General features: G+C 42.1%; 1 protein-coding gene and 1 long non-coding RNA gene across 5 annotated transcripts in view; one reads left to right on the forward strand and one right to left on the reverse strand.

The window, feature by feature from the left end:
- The window catches only part of RB1CC1 (RB1 inducible coiled-coil 1), a 92,782-nt gene extending 85,373 nt beyond the window's left edge, over positions 1 to 7,409 (reverse strand). Inside the window, exon 1 of one of the 3 annotated variants that reach the window (XM_061598669.1) lies at positions 7,041 to 7,409. The gene's annotated coding sequence lies outside the window, so the exon portion shown is untranslated. Of the gene's footprint in view, positions 1 to 4,102; positions 4,178 to 7,040 lie in introns of those variants that run through there. The other 2 variants (XM_061598688.1, XM_061598679.1) reach the window with 2 other exon arrangements.
- On the forward strand, positions 6,686 to 18,809 carry LOC133371355 (uncharacterized). Of its 2 annotated transcripts, none has more exons than XR_009759311.1 (3): positions 6,686 to 7,201; positions 13,915 to 13,957; positions 16,928 to 18,809. It is a non-coding gene; the product is annotated as an uncharacterized LOC133371355 (long non-coding RNA). The 2 variants fall into 2 exon arrangements; XR_009759310.1 differs by having other exon boundaries at positions 13,915 to 13,948.
- Positions 18,810 to 20,968: the final 2,159 nt, after the last annotated feature.

Genomic DNA, 20,968 nt, shown 5'->3' on the forward strand with positions numbered 1-20,968 from the left:
AGAACCAATGTGGGAAGAAAAACAAGTGGTTTTTCCGCAATTTCATCCCCGCTCTCCAACTCATCCAGGTTCTCACACCCGAGTGGTATGAATTTTTCACTCACATGCATGTTGAATTAGGTACTGTTGTGATCAGAGGCTTAGCAATACATCTTTGATCTGATTCTAGGCACTGCTTAGCATTAAGCCAAAGGGTGTGAGAGACAGAGGGGGAGTGAGTGGGCTGACATATGTCAAAAACTGAATAGGAGTTGTTAAGGCTATTGGCTGTTTGATGTATTTGAATGTACTGTGTTTATTTTTTTACCTAGGTATTTGGTTGAATTGGAAACTTTACTTTTTGTCCTCATAGTAGTTTTGCTTGCTTGCCTTATGACAGAATTGTTAAGTTGTTTACTGTACCTAATTCGTACTTTTTGTACAATGTTTTTTCTCTGTTTATTATTTTGCCTGGGACTAAAATTATTCAGTGAAGAGTGGGCTATAATACTTTTAATAAATAAAATTGTCTAGTAAGTCCAACATAGTCATAATTCATTTTAGAAGAGGCAACTCTTCAAATAGGAGATGGATGGTTAAAAAGAAGACGTGTAGGGGAGAATATGAAGGCCCAAATCTTCCCAAAATGCTTGGAGATAATTTAAAAGCACTACAATAAAAAAATCAGACAAAATATATACCATATGATAGAACTGATAGCAAAGGAACAAATCCAAGAGACTACCAGTGTGGTTAAATAGTTAGGTCAAGAAATCTATAAAAAATGGAAGCCCTGCTCAAATGAGAAACTTTAACCAGAGTATTCACTGTGGCAAATGAAGGTGGATGCAAGCAAAGAGTTTAATAAACAAAGGCATACAAAATAAACCACAAGCATTCATTTCAAGAATCAAAGAGCAGGAAACCAGCCCAAGAGGCAATAAGGACTTTAGATGGCAAAAGGGTGAAAAAAATGGGAGAATACAGAGAAACTAAATTAATTCTTTCTACTAATATTAATTAAAGAAAATGTGGAAGAGAGATCAACATCCAAACCACTGTTTTCAGGGAAGGCATTCAAGAACTATGCCAAATAAATGTGCTAAACAATACCATTTTAAAGCTAAATGTCAAATTACAAGTTATTAAATCACTAACATGTAGAGATAGCATTCATCCAAGACTTCTTTAAGAACTCAAATGTGAAAATTGCCAACATTATCAAAGAACATAACATATTAAAGCCATAGGCTGAGGGCTGGAGGGCAATCAATGTAACATGCCAATGTTTAAAAGTGGATCTGGACAAGAACCAGAAATTTTAGAATACTCAGAAGAAACAAATCACCAGGAACAGATGGCATACCAATAGAGTTGCTACAAGCTACTGAGACTGAATCTGTCCAAATTTTCACAAAAATCTGTCAACATGTATGGAAAGCAATGGCTCACAGACTGGAAGCGTTCAATATATATCCCAATGCCAAAGAAAGGGGATCCCAGGGAATCCAGTAATTATCGTATTCCCTTAATATCCCATGCAAGTAAAGTAATTCTCAAGATTCTACAACAAAGGTTCTTACCATATATGGAGCGAGAAATGCCAGATGTCCAAGCTGGATTCAGAAAGGGAAGAGGCATCAGAGGTCATATTGCAAACATACATTGGATAATGGAACAGACCAAGGAATTTCAGAAGGAAATCACCCTGTGCTTTATAGATTACAGCACAGCCTTTGACTGTGTAGATCATGAAAAACTACTGAATGTGTTAAAAGAAATGGGGGTGACACAGCATCCGATTGTCCTGATGCACAACCCAGAGTATACAACAAGAGGCTACTGTATGAATACAATATGAAGAAACTGATTGGTTCCCCATCGAAAAGGGTATGAGACTGGGGTGTATTTTATCACTCTATTTGTTTAATCTATATGCAGAACATATCATATGGAAAGCGGGATTGGACCAAGATGAAGGTGGTGTGAAAATTGGTGGGAGAAATATCAATAATTTAAGATATGCAGATGATACCATACTACTAGCAGAAACCAGTAATGATTTGAAACGAATGCTGATGAAAGTTAAAGAAGAAAGCACAAAATCAGGACTACAGCTGAACGTCAAGAAGATTAAAGTAATGACAACAGAAGATTTATGCAGCTTTAAAGCTGACAACTAGGACATTGGACTTGTCAAGGATTATCAATACCTTGGCACAGTCATTAACCAAAATGGAGACAATAGTCAAGAAATCAGAAGAAGGCTAGGACTGGGGAGGGCAGCTGTGAGAGAACTAGGAAAGGTCCTCAAATGCAATGATGTATCACTGAACACTAAAGTCAGGATCATACAGATCATGATATTCCTGATGTCTATGTAAGGACGTGAAAGCTGGACAGGGAAAAAAGCGAGTAAGAAAAATAAACTCATTTGAAATGTGGTGTTGGAGGAGAGCTTTGCACATACCACGGACTGCGAAAAAGACAAATAATTGAGTCATAGAACAAATTAAACCAGAACTAACATTAGAAGCTGAAATGATGAAACGGAGGTTATCATACTTTGGACATATAATGGGAGGACAAGATTTACTAGAAAAGACAATAATGCTGGGGAAAACAGAAGGGAGTAGAAAAAGAGGAAGACTAAACAAGAGATGGATTGATTCCATAAAGGAAGCCACAGACCTCAACTTACAAGATCTGAACAAGGTGGTTTATAACAGATACTATTGGAGGTCACTGATTTATAGGGTCTCTGTAAGTCATAACTGACTTGAAGGCACATAACAAGAAACTTTTGTTCTAAGTAAATTTGCAGAAAGCATTATTAAAGCCAGAACTATTAAATGTCTGGAAAAATAAGTCTTGCTTAGTGCAAGTCAGCACGGCTTCATCAAAGAGGTCCAAACCTGCCAACATTTTATAATGAAAGAGTGTCAACAAGTATGCAGATGGAGGTAATCAGGTAAACTTTATGGGTTGTATTCAATGTTAGTTCAACTCAGAGTAGACCCACTGAAATTAATGAGCATTACTAACTCAGGCCCATTAATTTAAATGGGTCATCTGAATACAGGAAAATGTAGTTGAATACAACCCTATACATCTGAGACTGACAAATAGCATTTTTACATTGTCCAAGGGCTTCTGAGTAGGCTCAGCAACCAGGAGAAAAGAGAACATGTCTTCCTCTAATGGGTTGAAAACTGGTGAAAGAACAAATGCCGCCCTTGGCTCCTACGGGAGGAAGGGTGGGATATAAATGTAATAAATAAACAAACAAACAAATGGTAGGAAGAGACACTTTTATATAAGCGGTATGGTCCTCCAAATATCTGTATTGGGACCAGTGCTACTTCATATTCACAAATGGTCTGGAATCAGAGATTAATAGTGAAGTACCTAGGTTTGTGGATGAGCCAAAATTATTAAGGATGGCCAAACTCAAACAGACTTTGAAGTGCCCCAAAAAGAGATTTTTTCCAAGCTGGATGGTTAACAAAATAGCAAATGAGATTCAAACCAAGTATAGAGATATGCATCATGCAAAAAACTACTAATTTCAAACATACACTAATGAGGTCTAAATTTACTATGACTACCCTACAAGGAGATCGTGGTGTGCCTCTCAATTTAAGAGCAGCACTGAAGGGGGGGGAGATAATGTTAGAGATTATTAGGAAAAGGACTGAAAATAAAACTAACCATATCATGTCTTTTACATAATACAATGTGCACCAACAGCTGTAATACTGTATGCAGTTTTAGACAGATTGAAAAGCACAGGGTGTGGTAATAGCCACTGGTTAAGAAAGTGTAAAAAGGAATTATACAAATTCACAGAGGAAAGTTCTATCAACAGTGACTAGCCACAATAGCTACACGAGGCAAACATATCTGAACAGATGCTAGAGACATAAAACAGGGAAGAGATATTGCCTTCATGGCCTAGCTGTGGGATTGCTGGAGGCATTTTGCTGTTGGTGTGATCTAGCAGGCTTTTCTTATTTTCCTCCCCCTAACTCCAAGCCTCTCAAGATGTGTAGAGCATTCAAACATGCATAACCATAAGACCCCTCCCCATATCCCCTGTAATATGGGGAAACTGTATACTCACTAATCATTCCCTTACTCAGCAAGTAGTAGTAGTTTCTCCCTTAACCAGGAATTTGCATATGTATTGTGCCAGAAGAAGGTAGCTGGGGGCCACAAACTTCCAAACCTAGGTTGAGCTTAGGAAACACAGCCATCATTATCAGTAAGCACACACAAAAAAATTAGTGAGCACCAAGCACACCACCCCAACCAATTCAGATTCTGGCCAAGTAGATTCACAAAGCATTCTAACTTGCATAACCAGAGGCAGGGCATATTTATTTTTATTTATTTATTAGATGTATATCCCACCCTTCCTCCCAGTAGGAGCCCATATGGCAAAAACAAATAATAGCTGAAGACAGAGTTCCAGTGCATTTCCTTATACTGGATGGTGGAGTATTGTCCTAGTGGCAACTCCACAAATGTAGACACAAGATGGAGTTAGCCTCCTTCCATCACACATTCTCAGTGAGCACTCAGCTACAGGCAAGATATGTGAATCCCACTGTGCATCAAGAACAGTTATTTTTTAAAAAAAGTTTGTGTGTGTATATATATATATATATGCAATTGTTTTAATTGTTAATATATGCAGCTGTTTCATATATGTTTTGATATTGCAAATCACTTCAGAATGCCTCATAGAAAATGAGTCATAAATTAAATAAAAACAAAAGACTGGCTACGGTATGCACACAGAGAGCTTAATCCATGAACCAGTTTGGACAACAAATAATGGCTTAGCTCAATGTGGTGCAGCAGCAAGAAGGACTGGGGAGGAAAAAAGCAACTGCAAGCTCCTTTCTGGGAGCCAACACATTTGTGGTCTCCATAAGCCATAATTTGGCTTCCCATGTTGTGTGAATAGTGCTGTTACTGTTCTTAGCAAGGGCATGACTAAATAGTAGCACTGAAAACTCAAGGAGAGCTGGAAAAATCCCAGGCACCTAAATATTTTTAATAGCACATGGAGAATTTTCTCAGCCATGTCCAAAATAGGAATCAAACATCTCAAATACTAAAAATCTCATACCTATGAATTTCACTTCTCCCCAGCAGTAATATATTAAATGTGCTATTAACATTGGTTTGCCATGTAGGAACAGAAAAAACTGCACAGATCCCAAAAGATGGTGTTCCATTAGATAGAGTGGATGTATGTTAATAGATAAGACTGGAGCTGAGAAGCCAAATTCAAAGTTGTGAGTAGACTGTTCACTTGCCTATAGCAAGACACTACCTTCTCATCTGTGATGTTTGTCATCATTTTGCAGACAACATCCTGCATGCCAGACTATTGTGGGAGAAGAGAGTTTGGAATTTTGATCCTCTTTCCAAATAAGATATGCTGTCAAGTAACAATTCTCATTTGTATGGATTCTAAAAATTCAGGGATACAATTTCTTCCCTCTCTTGTGTCAACTCAGTTTAAATTCTGTAACAGTTTGTTTTGTTTACATGAAATCCCAAACTCTCCTGTGGCCACCAGGAAACCTATTTCAACTTAACAATCTAACATCATGAAATTTACACACCAAAGCAGTTATAGACTAATACAGAGATAAGCCTTAGATGAAAACCTCTCTCCATCCAAACGGAAATTAGAATAATAGTGCAATCCTATATACACTGACTCAGAAGTCAGTCTTGTGTTCAACTGGAACTTACTCCCAGGAAAGTGAGTATAGGATTGCTCAGTAAAAGACTTCCATGAAGGAGCCCGCATATGGAGTTGTTCAAAGTTAGGATAGTCTTAAAAAGAAAAGCAGTTACAATGTAAATGCATTGAGAAATGCCCCAATAACTTTTATTTTACAGTAGAAAAACACAAGACTTTTTATAGCGTCCACAGCAAAAATGGACTACAACGACTTACTGCACATCAGCTTTTTATGATATTCAGTGTAACATACATCACTTAAGCCAATCCACTTTCCCCTAGTGCCAACAAAATCAGTTATACTGTAATGATTAATTTCTCTGCCAAATAAGCTTTTGACTCTCTCAAACACCTGTAGTAGGTAACAGTATTCTTACATCAAAGGGAGAGTAAAGAATATTTTGTCAACGCTACCAAATCTACAAGCAAGCAGTCACCTAGTTTGTGTGTGTGCATAGCCAGTGTGGCATAGTGTAATGGTGGACTGGAACCTGGAAAACCATGATTCAAATCCCTGCTCAGTCATGAAGCTCGCTGGGTGATCTTGTGCCAAGCACCATCTCTCAGCCTAACCTAACTCACAGGGTTGTTGTGAGGACAAAATCAGGACAGAGGAGACCATGTTTGCACACCAGCTTGAGTTCCTTGGAGGAAAGGTGAGATATAATTATAGTAATAAAATAATATAAATCATGACAGGTGTTAACACACACAAATTTGGGCCAACACCACTTGACTTGGAATGCAATTCAAATCAAGTGACTTGGTATTTACATATGGCCTTCAACACAAAAGGAATCAAGACATCAAGGAAAGCTGGGGGGAAAGTTAAAAAAAATGGCCCTAGAAATAAAGGCTTTAAAACAGACAGCACGGTGTGAGAAGAAAGAAAAACAAACCACCACAACCACCCTAAAACCACGTTGCCTCCTTTTCATAACAAGGGGTGGGCGGGATTGCGAGAAGTGCAGATGGGCTGAGTCATCCCCCTGGTGGAGTTAACTTCAGGAAGAGTCCCCTTCCGAGCTGAATTACGTGAAGCAGAAGACGAGAGAGATGGAAGGAAGGGGACGAAGAAGAACCGGAGCTTTGATCCCTACAACTTCTAGATTCTTTAACAAACGGGAGAGGCTCCTTCAGGAGGCGGCTTCATCTCCACACACGAATATGCCCACCCCAGTTACGAAAAGCTCCCTCCGCCACCCTGGTAAGGGGGGGGGGTCGCCCCGGTCGACAGCAACTACCGCGGTCAACTCGCTCGCCACTGCTTCTTCGAAGCGCCCTTTTCCCGACGTACCCGAAGGAGACCACAGTAGCAGCGGCAGCAACAGCTGGACGGCCCCGCGTACCATCCCTCGCCGGTGACCGGCGGCCGCGGAAGCTCCTCCTCCTCCTCGCTGCGGCTCTACAGGGCAGCCTCAGGCTTCGCCTCCCGGAGGAGAGCGGGAGAAACAACAGGTGCGCGGGCGGCGTGGCTCCTGACAGGAGAGGCCCGAAGGGGGGGAAATACACCAGGGGATTCCGGGTGCTTATCAGGGCCGCCGCCGCCGCTCGCTTACGCGTAGTCCTTGTCGTCGCCGCTGTTTGTTATTGTCGACACTCTCTTCCGCTGCAGTGTACGCTGGGTAGGGCACAAGCCGGATGAGCAAGAGGGGGGAGGAACCATAGAGAGGATATTGTGGTTCAGGGGATAGACAGGCACCAAAGCCTTCTCTTCGGTCAATAGGAAGGAGGAACGGGAATATAGCTTTGTCACTGAAATGCTGGAGGAATCAGCCTAGGTAATGGAGAGGAAAGTTGCAATAAAGAAAGTTAGGAAGAGGAAATATAATTAGGAAGTAGAAGCCTTGTTTGGTAGTGTCAAGATATTTGTGCTTCCTGTATCTTCATTTATTTCGTTTAAAATATTTAGAATTCACAACGTTCAAAACAGTATTTGATCTAGCTACATACGTACGTGTGTGTGGGGACGGTGTAAAAGCCGGAACGGAACAGGCCGGAACGGGCCCTTTATAAAAGAAATTGATACCAAAAACACTGGGACACTGTTAGAGACACTTGAGAACAACATTTAGGAACAAAAACCATTCCGATAGGATTTTATTAACCCTTTAACAACCAAAATGCCCTCCGGAACGGAATGAAACAGCCCGGAACGGCGACTTCCCAGGGAGCCAGACGTCTGACCTCACCAGTCCCACATGACTACATGGGATGCATGCAATAAGACACAAAACTTCCACGCAAACCACGTTCCGATACCTGTTCTGGGCTATAATACGCTTTTACGTAAAACAGCCTGGAACGGTGACTTCCCAGCGAGCCAGACCCACCAAATTCACCAGTCCAACATGACTACATGGGATGCATGCAATAAGACACAAAATGTCTGCACAAACCACGTTCCGATACCTGTTCTGGGTTATAATACACTTTTACATAAAACAGCCCAGAATGGCGACTTCCCAATCAGCCAGACCCACCAAATTCACCAGTCCAACATGACTACATGGGATGCATGCAATAAGACACAAAACTTCCACGCAAACCACGTTCCGATACCTGTTCCGGGCTATAATATGCTTTTACGTAAAACAGCCCGGAACAGCGACTTCCCAGCGAGCCAGACCCACCAAATTCACCATTCCAACATGACTACATGGGATGCATGCAATAAAACACAAAACTTCCACGCAAACCACGTTCCAATACCCGTTCCAGGCTATAACACGCTTTTACGTAAAACAGCCCGGAATGGCGACTTCCCAATCAGCCAGACCTACCAAAATTCACCAACCACACATGTTGCTGCCTCTCCTTTTGTTGGGAAATGGGAGATAACACAAGATGACCCAGGAACCTCTGGGGTGATCAGCAATACCCTTTCTTGCTGTTTGTAGGTCCACTAAGCAGCACTATTGGTGCTGCTACCAGGTTACGAATGGCTGGTGAATTGGGGAGAGAGAGAGAAAGAGAGATTGGAGGGGCAAGTCGGCTGGCAGAAGGGGGAGAGAAATTGAGTTTGCCTTCTGTGAAATAGATGTGCTATCACAGGAAAAAAACGGGTCCCAAGAAGTGCTCTTGTGTGCTTGGGCTCAGACTCCACCTCTGCCTTGTGTTCAAGTTCTGGGCCAAACCTCACCAGTTTGCTTTCTGTGAAATGAGTTTCTGACACAACTACTTTCAAAATCAAGGTTAGTAAAGTCTGGAACCTGTGGGAAGACTCCCACTCATTGGGCAGAGCGCATGAGGTGGAGGCAGAAGAACTTTCCAGTCAAAAGGCTCTCAGGCAAGAAGGCTGGTGAACAGGACCTTGGACAGCCACTGCCAGTCTGAGGGCCAAACTAGATGAAATACCAATCATGCAATAAACAATTGCACGATGAGCTTTGCGACACTTAATTGAAGGTGCAGGGCAGCTGATCCCTAGTGGGGTCCTGACATGATGATGATAATTATTATTATCATTATTATTGTTGTTGTTGTTGTACCACCTCCTTTGCCGAAAATGCCACACCACTGTACCAGTGTATATCAACAAAATCACAAAACGAAGCAATCAGATGTCAGGGTTGAGGTCAGTCCCTCTGACATTATCTGGCCTACAAAGTGGTGGGGCAAGCATTCATTCCTCCACCCAGAAAAGGTTTAGCACACCTGTTCTATGTACGGCTACGATGACACAAATAAATAAATATAACTATAAAGAGTAGTTCTGAAATACTGTAATGATTTTTCATTCTTCTAAAGATATTTTAACATATAGCATCATTAGCTATATTCTTTGGAAAAATATGAATCCAGTAAAAAATAAACACACATAGCAAGAAGTAAAACAATGTATACAAATATGTGTAAATATATATATATTCTAAAACAACATTAGGAAAAAAATGTAACAAAATATAAATAGCAGCAACTGAACCAATATTTTTGTAAATATTTTGCAAAATAAATAGAACACAAATGTACTCTTTTGTGCAAGTAGGCGTGCAAGATCATTTCAAGTAGAGAACAACACTGAAAATAATCATAACATTAGACAAGATCATGTTATAGAGGAAAACATTTTTGCCTGTGTCATGGATTCTTCATTTGTCACAACACTTAAGAAGAACATAAGAACATAAGAAGAGCCTGCTGGATCAGGCCAGTGGCCCATCTAGTCCAGCATCCTGTTCTCACAGTGGCCAACCAGGTGCCACTTTGGACATTTGAATATGCCTCGAGGAGCTTGATTTATCTCAAGGCAGGACAGATGGTACCAGTCCTGACAGACTCCCTGGAAGAGAATCATTGTGTCCTCCTTGGGTTTCTTGCACAGATTACCCATTAAACACAATGACCAAGATGAATTATAATACTGTTGTACTGCTGAAGATAAGAATGCAATTGTAGACAATGATCCTTTAGGCACATTTCTTGAGACAGGAGTGTTGAAATTGTTCATGACTTTCTGATTTATTTGTTTCTTTGTTCTCTGCTGCTGTCTCTGAGTTGCACTTGGTTGTGGAAGTAATGCATTCTTGCTGAGCAGTTCCCTAGCAATCCACTGCCGTACAGGGACCATGTCTACTGGGAAGGGGATTGGAGAGCCACTGCACAACACATGCGCAAACAGACATACAAACACCCCACAGTTGGAAGAGTCCTTTTGAACTGGTATGTCAAGAGGTGCATGAATGATCCACTCTGACCAATACATTGCTGAAGCTGACTACATCTCTATAAATGTTTGCAGCATGTTGGTGTACTTGGCGGAGATGCCATGTTTGGAATCAAGATACAGAGTAATTTTCCACTTGAAGAACACAATCATGAGTACCCAATGTGTACAACTGTGTACATTGGTGGGGATGAGCCAGATGTCCTTCATCACAACATCCAAGTTTGTGCCAAAGTTATGAACACTTGTTGTATATCCCTGTAATTCCATGGACTGCATAATAAATAGGCTGAAGACACACACATCAACATCTGTACTTGTCACAGTCTCTAGATTTGTTCTAATAATTAGGAATCCCTCAATTACAGTGTCAACTAGCCAGTTTTGATTCAGAAGAGACTTCCTGTCATCTGCATTGATGTAGACCCTTTGTATGGTTGAATTTCTCATGTGTGGATAGCATGTTATAGATTCCCATGGAACATGTTCTTTTTTCCCCATCAGCTTTCCTTGAGTAGGTTTTTGAGGAGTACTTGAAAAATAGGGGGCTTCCTGCTCAAGATTAAAGGCAAAGGATGATAATGCCCTTTCCTTGCTATCAGCTTGATTTTCATTTTTCTCATTTCTCTCTTGGGAGGCATCAGTTGTAGTATAACCGTGCATCAGAAGGGAATCTGATGCAGCCAATATGGTTAACTCATCTTTTTGTCTAGGTTTCTTTCTTCCAGATTTTCCTTTTCGTCCACTCATCCTCAATTTCTTCAGAGAATACATTACCTTTGTCCGATGAAGACTTTTTCCTACAGACATCTGTGCTGCCATAATATGGTAGCATGTCCTGGAACTGTTGCAAGAACATGTTTCTTTTGGAAATAATTTCACCACATATTCCTTCTCACGTAATCCTCTGATAAGGAAACAGCCAGACTGTGCTTGTAAGAATATGCGGTTTTGCTTTACAATTAAATCTGCTAGACCTTCCATAGTCTTTGATTTACAGTCTTTTCTTTGAAGTTCAGGCACATGGTCTGTGTCCATCTTTCCCTGCTTTATGAAATGAACAATGTCATCTACAGGAACACAGTCTACTGGAAACTGTGTGGTATCAGGATTTAATTTTCTGCTATTATGTTCTGCTAAGAGGTGGTAATTTCCAGTTCCACACAATCCTCTTAAAATTTCTTTTAGGTAATATGTCTGAAGGAAATAAAAAACCGAAACCATTTCATCCATATTCAGTTCCTTCTCACTGCATAGCCTCTTGAACACGGCATTCATGCTTTCAGATACATTTGTGGTAATGCCACTGATTCCCTTATAGGTCCCACTTTTTTCCAAGAGCCATCTTCTACAGTTTGTCATAACAACTTTTCTCAGCTTCTGATCAAAATAGTTGAGGAAGCCTGCACTCCACTTTACTTTCAATTTGTGCAGCAATTTCAGAAACTCCTCTTCACTCTCACTATCCAGAAGCTGAAGAATATTGTTGGTGTAAACTTTCCTATCACCTTTCCCTCCTTCATGTGCAGAGACCCAGAATTCTACATCTTTTATAATATGGTTCCAGCAAAGGACATGTGCACAGCCTCTGATAGCTTTCTCAATATCATGCACAATGGCTGCTTCTCTGTCTGTGCTATCACAGTGGAATCATTGTTGATCTTGGGCACACGTTTTCCTATAAATAAAAAAACCCACTCATGCACATTTGTTGTGCGCTTATCATGGATGGGTTCTCCTCAAAGAAAGCACACTGGAAAATTAAAGGTGACACATAGAAGTCTCTAAACTGAAAGGTTGTGTCATAAGACAAAAGTGTGTTTGGCTTCAACATCATCACCTCTTCAAATATGCTAATAATTTCTGGAAGTGCCAAAATTACAGACACTTCAGGGACAAGAGTGAATTCACATACAAACCCTTCCAGAGCATAGTGAAGCTCATACACACCATATAAATCATCATGGCTGATTCTGTTTTTCTGTTTCTCATACTTCAGTTTATTTTTTATTTGTTGTGTATCTTTAGGCAGCATTACTTTCATATGTTCAGCTGAAACGATTGTTGTTGATATTTTACGCTGGTAAACTTTGCACGGGCCAAAGTGTTTCTGCCCCATAGCTTCTGACAATACAGAAGGCATGGTACGTACATGACATCTCATGGGATATTTTTTCATATTTCCATGAGGCACAGATGGTTCAGGTCTCTCATCCTGTCCAAGGTAATGGACAATTACTCTGCCTACACTTCCATCAGGCACTTCATATGCGTATCTGTGAAACAACACTTGCTCTGCATTAAATAGTCTTTGAAAGTATATCTTTCGTACCAGAGGATCCGCCCTTGGCAACAAATGCCTTCCTTTTTGAATCCATTTGTACTGATCACATCTCCAGTCATCTTTTTTATGTCTGTGGCCTTCGTAGCTATAGACAAACAGCTGCACACATTTTGGCTTAGCAGCTGGGAGAGTTGATATTTTCCCTGCTACTGGGTTTTCCAAAATCTCAAGAGCTTCAAATGGTGAAAGTTGCTCAAACTTACGCATGTATACTACACTCGTGGCTTTTCTGCTGTAGGTAATGAGAGAAGACACTACTTGCTGCCACTGAGCCACCTCCACAGTATAAATATAACATACCTGGGCTGCTGCCTTTTTGGTCTGAAAAAAGAAGGGATCATCCTGTCTCTGCAGAGACCAACAGATCTTATAGTGCCCCTAGTTGGAAGAAGAGTAAACTGCAGCTATTCTCTAGCAACAAAAGCTATCTGTAGTTGCATTCAATACTAGTATAGCTTACTACAAAAACCTTGCTAGGAAAGAAAAACAACAATGTACTATATTGTTTACAGTATTATAGCCTGGAACGGGTATCAGAATGTGGTTTGCGTGGAAGTTTTGTGTCTTATTGCATGCATCCCATGTAGTCATGTGGGACTGGTGAATTTCAGAAGTCTGGCTCGCTGGGAAGTCACCGTTCCGGGCTGTTTCATTCCGTTCTGGAGAGCATTTTGGTTGTTAAAGCATTAATAAAAAATCCTATCGGAATGGTTTTTGTTCCTAAATGTTGTTCTCAAGTGTCTCTAACATATCCCAGTGTTTTTGGCATCAATTTCTTTTATAAAGGGCCCGTTCCGGCCTGTTCCGTTCCATTCCGGCTTTTACACCGTCCCGTGTGTGTGTGTGTCTTTATACACCACCACAGCTACTCAATCAACCAAACGACTGCTGATATTTTTTTTTACTTCATTTAAGTGCTGCATTCCTCACTGAAGATAAGTATTTTTTGTGTCTGAAGGCCAGTTGTTTCAAAGCCTCAGGAACATTGCAGTAAAAGCCCTGTTCCTGGCTATTTCTGTTTTCATCTCTTGCAATGAAAACATATAAAGCAGGAATTGTGAGAGTACACTGTAACTCTCTGTTACAGAGAGTAATTCAATTACAGAGAGCATTCAAAATGTAATCTAAGTGAATGTTGTGTTTGCTTGCTTGTTTTCGCAGGCACCAAGTTGATATTACCATCTCCAGCTGAAAGGTATACCAGGTGTGCTGAACTGTAGTCGGGGAGGGGGAGTGGAGGTTATTTACTGAAAGTCCCTGGTTCTCACCAGGCCTCCTCTCCGTGAGACCAAGGTTGTTGACTGCATGTACTGGAGGTTGGACCCAAAGGGCAGTCTAGGGATTCTGCTCTTGTACCGTCCACCCTGCTGCACGACAGACTCCCTGGCCGAGGTACTGGAGGTGGTCTCGGATGTCCGTGCGCAGTCCCCAAACTTGTTAGTATTGGGAGACTTTAATGTACATCCGGAGGCCATCCTCACACGGGCGCCTCAGGACTTCATGGAAACCATGGCTTCCTGGGAGCTGCTCCTTATTCCAATGGGGCCCACCCATGTAGCTGGTCATGCTCTCGACCCTGTGTTTGTCTCGGGAGAGGAGGGGAGTGATCTGAAAATTGGGGGTACATCCATCACCCCCTTGGCATGGTCAGATCACTACTTGGTGAGGGTGGACTTCTTGGTGCCACAAACCCTCCGTGGGGGTGGAGGACCCATGAGGATGGTCCACCCCAGACGTCTGATGGATCCAGATGGATTCCTGAATGCACTTGGGGATTCTTTGGAGCATGCACACAGGCATCCGGTTGAGACCCTGGTGGAGGGGTGGAATGCTGCAATCACTGGGGCATTAGACCGGGTGGCTCTGAAACACCCTCTCCCCCTGAATAGAGCTCAGACGGCACCATGGTATACTACACGGTTGTGAACTCTGAGATGGGAGGTGAGACGGCTAGAGCGCCGGTGGCGGAAATCTCGCTCTGACAACGATCGGACGCGGGTTAGAGCAGCTGTGACAGCCTACCATGTGGCAATGAGGACAGCAAAAAATGATTTTTATGCTGTCTCTATTGCGTCCGCAGAGTGCTGTCCCAGGAGGCTGTTCCAAGTGGTCTGGAGCCTGGTCGGTCCAGTTGCCCTGGAACCGATAGAACATGCTAAGGTCTCCTGTGATGAGTTTGCAAAGCACTTTACAGAGAAAATTGATCGTAGTAAGAGTGCTATGCCATGCGCTGTGGACACTGAGCGAGCCAGAGGCGGCCAGTGGTGCTCCAGTGGTGTGGGATCGGTTTCAGCTTCTTCCTTCTGATGAAGTGGACAAGGTGCTTTCAACCTTAAAGCCAACCACTTGCTTACTCGACCCTTGCCCGTCGTGGCTCATTATAAGCAGCAAGGACAGACTGGGCGAAGGGATCAAGATGATGGTAAATACGTCCCTGGAAGAGGGAGTAATGCCATCAGCTCTCAAGGAGGCAGTAATAAAACCAATTCTAAAGAAGCTCTCCTTGTATCCCCAAGATCTGAACAACTTTCGCCCAGTCTCAAATCTGCCATTCCTGGGCAAGGCGGTTGAGCGGGTGGTGGCAAAGCAGTTGCAAGTGCATTTGGAGGAAGCGGATTATCTGGATCCATTTCAGTCGGGCTTCAGGCCTGGACATGTGACTGAAATGGCCTTGGTCGCCTTGGTGGATGATATGAGGATATGTTGGATAGGGGCAAATGCACCTTCCTTGTCCTCCTGGATCTCTCAGCGGCTTTTGATACCATTGACCACGGTATCCTTCTGGACCGCCTGAAGAAGTTAGGCATAGGAGACACTGCATTGCAGTGGTTCCGTTCCTTCCTCTCTGGTAGGTACCAGAGAGTGGAATTGGGGAATGAGGTTTCGGATCCTTGGCCTCTCACTTGTGGGGTGCCACAGGGCTCCATCCTCTCCCCGATGCTGTTCAACATCTATATAAAGCCGCTGGGGGCTATCATCAGAAGATTTGGGCTGCAGTGTCACCAGTATGCTGATGACACGCAGCTCTATCTCTCATTCAAATCTCACCGAGGTTGGCTGTAGAAACCCTGTCCAAGTGCCTGGAGTTGGTGAGTGGCTGGATAGGAAGGAATAAGCTGAAGCTGAACCCTGACAAAACTGAGGTACAAGGGAAGGTTGGGGGATGTTGATCTGGTGCTCAGTGGGGTACAATTGCCCCTGAAAGACCAGGTCCACAGCCTGGGGGTCATTCTTGTCTCCCAGCTGTCCATGGAGGCTCAGGTCTCGGCTGTGAGCCGGGCGGCGCTGTATCAACTCCATCTGGTACAGAGGCTGCACCCCTACCTTCCCAACCATCTGCGGTACATGCCCTGGTCTCCTCTTGCCTAGACTACTGTAATGCGCTCTACGTGGGGTTACCCTTGAAAACAGTCCGGAAGCTGCAACTGGTACAGAATGCGGCGGTTCGCTTGATTAAAGGCAGCCGCCGGCGAGATCACATCACTCCAGTGCTGAAGGAATTACACTGGTTAGTGGTTGTTTTCCGGGCCCAATTCAAGGTGTTGGTTCTGACCTTTAAAACCCTATATGGTTTCGGCCCAGTCTATCTGAAGGAGCGCCTCCAACATCATCAGGGATTCCGCTCAACAAGATCAGCCTCAAAAGGCCTTCTCTCTATCCCACCAGTTAAAACAGCTAGACTGGTGAGAACTAGGGAGAGGGCTTTTTCAATTGTGGCCCCCACTTTGTGGAATGCTCTCCCAAATGATCTCTGCCATGCCCCCTCTATGATGAGCTTCCGCCAGGCCTTGAAGACCTGGCTCTTCAGGCAGGCTTTTGGGGTAGGTTAGGTTTTATTATTGTTGTTGAGATTTTTAATGTTTTAATGTATTTGTATGTTTTTATTTTGTATGTCGCCCAGAGTGGCTGGACAGCCAGCCAGATGGGTGACTAATAAATTTAATAAATAAATAAATAAATAAATTAAAATAATAACAATAATAACAATAATAACAATAATAACAATAATAATAATAATAATAATAATAATAATAATAATAATAATAATAATAATAATAATAATAATAATAATAGATCTGTGGGGAGGATTGCACTGATAATTTTTGTGGTGGTGTTGTAGTTTGCATTTTAGTACTTAAAACTTGTTCCAACAAAAGTGTATTTTTTTTTTCAGGAGAGGGAAATTTGGTGGAAGAAATCTAGCATACCACGTGGAAGAATCCATGAGATGTTGTAATCTTTGAGACTGCAGGAATCCAAAGAGTTTCAATGGGGGTGTTGCTGGACAAAGAAAATGACAGAGCTTGCCTATTTAGGCATGCTATTTCAAAACAGAGATGCTGTAAAGTGCTACTTCCACTAATTTGTTTTTTATATCTGCCAATGTAAATACCAAAGGCATTAGGAAGAAGGGGAATTTTTGTGAGCAGGAAAACACCCGTTTCCCCCATAGCTACCTTTTAACATATGACTAGCTTCCTGTAATAGAAGGTTTGGGCTGTATTCCTAACTCCACTAACATGGGAGTAAGCTCCTTTTAATCACTGGGACTTATGTCTAAATAGTCAGGGTTAGCATTGAAGTTTCAAGTGACAAGGACCCTGTCCAGAGGACTCACAATCTACATCTACCAATAAAACCTGGAGAAATTAGTGTTGTTCTGAGGTATGAGGTTACCCAATTAAAAATCAGGCCACTGTGTATTGTACTTGCTGTTCTGTGAAGCTCAATATACTGTGATATAAAGTTTAAGCTTCTCATATTTTATTTCTCCCCAGAAAAATATAAAGACTGGGGGGTGAAGATTTGGCTGGTATATGTATCTAAGTTTTTTAAAATTCCAATCTCTTTTGAGTTGCTGTGTGCTTCCTCCCTTTTCATCTGTTATTCAGCTTCTGAGCTGCTCTGTTTAAACTAATCTGTGTTTCGCATTCACTATAACAGGGAATCTGAAACAAATATATCTTTCCCCCCTTTTGGCCCAAAGTGGATGAAATTTACTGGCCCATGAGCCCTCCAGAGTGGATTAAGCCTGCCAAGTGGCATCCAAATAGGCCCAAGGGCATTTTGTGGGGAAAGTAAAGGAATTCACTTTCCTCCATAATCCTTCATGGGGACGAGGGAGCTGGCATAGCTTGGGCCCCTCAAGGATTCTGCAGGACTTTAGATCCAGCAGATTTAAAGCTGCCAGTGCCCTGAAATGCCCAGTTTGGGGACTGTCCACCTGCTAGTACTGGTAGCAGAATCGCTGGTGGTCACTTTCTGCCTACTCAGGCACAATGGGGGGCCTCTGCCACAGCAGAGCCCACACACACACCAGTGGCACTCCTGTCTGCCAGCCTATTCCAACAGGTCTTCCCAGAAGTATGATCCTGGTCTGGTCACTATTAATGTTGGAAAAGTATAATTTTATTTTTCATTGGTTTACATCTGGTAATTTATAATTGTATTGTTTTAATATATTGTATTTATACATTACTTTAAGGTTCTTTTCAGTATCAAGCAATTAAGAAATGTTCTAAATAAATACTTAAGAAATGTTCCATACATAAACATCCTTCACTCATCTTAGGATCCAGGCCATTATCTATAATGAAGTCCTCAGAAAAAAGCAGGTTGCCCTAGATTGTTCTTTCATGTTGCCTGATGCTCTTTGGATGTGACAACTGGATGGGATGTACCAAGGCCTGGTGTTTATGTCTGCCTGTTTGCACAGAAGTTACTACAGTGTATATGTTCTGTACTCTGCTTTAAAACTAAGCTGAAACAGAAAACTCAAAAGTCCACCTGCCCACACATACCTATGCTAGCAATCTGTTGAACAGAAACAGCAAGGGGAGGAGCGGGACTAAGCATTTCTCCAGTATACAAATCCTTCTCTGTCTGGTTGCCTGGAATAAATTCTTAAACACCACCAGTGACCAGACTTCTCTGTTTCTAAGCCTGAACAAAGCACAGTGCCACTTATTCAAAGATGAATATTTGTTCTGTATATGTTCTGTACTCCGCTCAAAATTATTAGACTTGTATTTGTATTGGGAGAAAATAAAGAGTCATGTGGAAACCTACTATTTATCATTATTACATTATTTATACTCCCCTTTACAAGGTCAATTATATTAGAATATTTCAAAACCTATGAATAAGGGAGTGGGGGAAAAGAGTAGGCAGATAGTATCTTCCAATTAACTAACAATAACATGCTCCTTTTCTTTTGAGAGGTCAAAATCAATTGTCTTCCCCAATGCTCTAGATAAAATGGCACTAGTGTACATAATAATGCAGACTTTAGAATTGTTACAAAAGTGAGGTATGTAAGCAAATAGGTACTGATGAAGATGTGAAATAACATTTCTGCAAAGATAATATTGCACTGGATTAGTGATGTGCTAGAATTCCACCGAATTTGTGTTTAGTACCAAATTTTCCATTAAGTCGCTTATTCTCTATTGTTGCAGATCGGATTTTTCTGCAGCTATTTTTGATCTAAAATATTTATCTAAAATATTGATATTAAGAACGATAATTACATCTGTATTTCCATTGAAAATATCAATGTTTCCTTTAACATATTTTTATCAATCTTTTTTGTGAAGGAAAAAAATGGATTGGTAAAAGCAGCAGGTAGTGGACAAAGAACGATCTCAAATTTCTACCTATTAGTTCAACGGAATGCTTTTGAACCGGCACTGGCCAACAGATCCCATCCCTACAGTGGATAAGTTATGCTGCACGTGCACATGAAGATGTGATAAGCCTTTGTCACAAATATGTAATGTGGAATACATTTAAAATACATTAAAACAAAACATCTTTAAAAGCACCTTTAAAAAAAAAAGCTTTCAAGACATCTTTTTTAAAAAGTTAAAAACATATTGGGTTTAAAAAAAAAAAAAAAAGGTTTGAAAACATATTAAAAAGCAATTCCAAAACAGACACAGACTGGGATAAGGTCTCAAACGGCTTGTTGAAAGAGGAAGGTCTTCAATAGGTGCTGAAAAGATAACAGAGATGGCGCCTGTCTAAAGGTAGGGAATTCCACATGGTAAGTGCTGCCACACTAAAGGTCCATTTCCTATGTTGTGCGGAACGGACCTCCTGATAAGATGGTATCTGCAGGAGGCCCTCACCTGATCGACTGAATATATAAGGGGTAAGATGGTCTTTCAGGTATCCTGGTCCCAAGCTGTATAGGGCTTTGTACACCAAGACTAGAAACTTGAACTTGGCCCGGTAGCAAATGGGCAGCCAGTGCAATTCTTTCAGCAGCAGGGTGACATGTTAGTGATACCCTGCCCCAGTGAGCAGTCGCCGCCGCATTTTGCACCAGCTGCAGCTTCCAGACCAACTTTAAGGGCAGTCCCACATAGACTGCATTACAGTAATCCAGCCTGGAGGTTACCAGTGTGTGGACAAAAGTGGTCAGGCTATCCCAGTCCAGAAACGGCCACAGCTGTCTTACCAGCCAAAGCTGGTAAAAGGCACTCCTAGCCACTGAGGTCACCTGGGCCTCTAGCAACAAAGATGGATCCAGGAGCACCCCCAGACTACGGACCTGCTCTATCAGAGGGAGTATAACCCCATCCAAAGCAGGCAACTGACTAATTATCTGAACTCGGGAACCACCAACCCACAGTGCCTCCATCTTGCTAGGATTCAGGCTCAGTTTATTGGCCCTCATCCAGCCCACCACCGAGTCCAGGCAGTGGTCCAGGGCTTGCACGGCCTCTCCCAGTTCAGATGTTACAGAGAAATAGAGCTGGGTATCATTTGCTTACTGCTGACACCTCACCCCAAATCTCCTGATGACTGCTCCCAAGGGCTTCATATAGATGTTAAACAGCATGGGGGACAAGATGGCACCCCACAGCACAACTTGCAGGGGGCCAAAAGACAGTCACCCAATACTATTCTCTGAAAACAACCTTGGAGATAGGATTGGAACCACTGTTCCTCCAAACAGTGCCACCGATACCCATCTCACCAAATCGGCTCAGAAGGACACCATGGTCAATGGTATCAAAAGCTGTTGAGAGTTCAAGTAAGAATAACAGAGTCGCACTCCCCCATCCTCCCAATAAAGTTCATCCATCAGGGCGACCAAGGCTGATTTAGTCCCATAACCAGGCCTGAACCCAGGCTGGATAATCTCTTTCATCCAAGAATACTTGCACTATATTTTAGGACCCATCCTATTTTTATTATTGTAGTGTTT

This window comes from Rhineura floridana, chromosome 1, assembly GCF_030035675.1.
Source record: "Rhineura floridana isolate rRhiFlo1 chromosome 1, rRhiFlo1.hap2, whole genome shotgun sequence".
Lineage (NCBI taxonomy): Eukaryota > Metazoa > Chordata > Lepidosauria > Squamata > Rhineuridae > Rhineura > Rhineura floridana.